Source organism: Etheostoma spectabile, unplaced genomic scaffold (assembly GCF_008692095.1).
Source record: "Etheostoma spectabile isolate EspeVRDwgs_2016 unplaced genomic scaffold, UIUC_Espe_1.0 scaffold431, whole genome shotgun sequence".
In the NCBI taxonomy this organism is placed as follows: Eukaryota; Metazoa; Chordata; class Actinopteri; order Perciformes; family Percidae; genus Etheostoma; species Etheostoma spectabile.
In genome coordinates, this window is record NW_022605607.1 from 313,551 (window position 1) to 315,397 (window position 1,847).

Sequence of the window (1,847 nt, forward strand, 5' to 3'; positions counted from 1 at the left end):
GTCTGTCCCCCAGAGGACGCTCTACAACGTCCCTGTTAGTGATGGCGTTGCATAGTCGCATTTACGGATAAGAAAAAAAAAAATGATATTGGCCGATATATCGGATTTTTAAATAACCAAATATTCGTATCGTATCGGCCTTAAAAATCCTTCATCGGTCGGGCTCTAAAACACACTATAATCATTTTGATTTCTTTCAATGTTAATCAATAATAACTTGCAAATGAAAATGGGAATAATGATACAAAAACGATCCCTCTCTCCAATATCGTGGATCGTATCGCTATATCAGTCTAAATAATGGCGGTTCCATGTTCCCCTGATCTCGTGCTACAGTGAGACACTCAGAGCTGTTAGACAGGTGCATCTTTTGTCTGCTTCAGTGAGTCTGGAACCAGCTGAGAGGAGCAAATACTTAAAAATAAATACAAATAAATGACACTATTTTGTCCGTGTTTTCTCATTATTTGAAACCTAGGAGTCCACTTCTATGGGACCGCAGTGCGGTGTTTTCATTTTTTCTTTATACTATCAGAAGAAAAACCCACATTGGGAGATTATACGAGTGCATGAGTGATACTGCAGCTGTCTTAGTGTTACAGAGGGCTGTTTTTAGGGAAATTGAAGTTATGCCCTAGCAAAGATGGCCTTCAGAGGATGCTTTACTTCAGCTTCTTACCTTGCTCGAGGCACTTTTTCACTTGAAGCTCAAAGTATAATCTTTCAATCCATTGATGCTCTTCTCTTAAGACTCGCCTCTGCAGCCCAAATTCAAGAAATTATTCCTTTCTCTTCTGGGAAAAGTCAGATAGAAACAACAAAAACACACAGCTGAGTTTTTCAAATTAAAAGCAGAAGAATAATTGTCGGATTAAAAAAAAAAAAGCAGGTGGTCCCGTAGTTGTTCTCCGTGTGTGAGAGTGGATCAAAACAAAACCAAATTAATCCGCGGCCTCCATGGGTGCGTGTTAACTGACTTCCTAAAAAATGTTGTTTTTTTTTAAATGTTGCTCTTGTTTTTGTAAATAAAATCCACAAACACGCAGCTTCACGAGCGCGACGTCGGCCCATTTAAAGTCCATTTGAACTTCTCCACGCCTCGGCTTTTAACGTGCGCAGCCCTCGTTGTCCCAAAGTTGCTGGAAGAAGATTAAATCACACGTGAGAGTTCACGGTAGACATCCTAAATGTGTAGAAACGCGTCTCGCTCGACGCGGGGAACATTTCTCTTCTAACAGGCGCACGTTTCTGTTGATACTCTCACTCCGGCTCTCCTCCCATTATCACGGGTCCCTCCTCCTACTACAGAACCGCCGTCAAGCGACTTATAATGCAACAATACACTTCCGGTTATACCCTTCAAAATAAAGCCCGAGTGACGAACAAGAAAGGTGCAAAAAGAAATTCAGATTTGTTGTTACAAGTTTAATCGAATAGGCCAGTTGTCGAGCGATTGTTATTACTATTACACAAAAACACACACACGCACACAGAGACACATACACACACAAACACACACAGACACACACACAGATACACAGACACACAAACACACACATCACAGACAAGCACGCACACACAGACACACACAAACACACAGACACATACACACACAAACACACACAGACACACAGACACACACAAACACACACAAACACACAGACACACACACACAAACACACAAACACACACATCACAGACAAGCACACACAGACACACACAATCTCACACACACCAGACACACACACACAGAAAAACACACGCTCACACAAACACCACAGAAACACACACAGAGACACACACACAGGCACACACACCACGGAGACACACACACACAGACACACACA

General features: G+C 42.1%; 1 protein-coding gene across 2 annotated transcripts in view; it reads right to left on the bottom strand.

The window, feature by feature from the left end:
* igsf9b (immunoglobulin superfamily, member 9b) overlaps positions 1–1,363 on the bottom strand; it is a 101,907-nt gene extending 100,544 nt beyond the window's left edge. Inside the window, exon 1 of one of the 2 annotated variants that reach the window (XM_032511658.1) lies at positions 680–1,363. The gene's annotated coding sequence lies outside the window, so the exon portion shown is untranslated. The remainder of the gene's footprint in view (positions 1–679) is intronic. The other variant, XM_032511659.1, reaches the window with a different exon arrangement.
* Between the last annotated feature and the right edge of the window lie 484 nt (positions 1,364–1,847).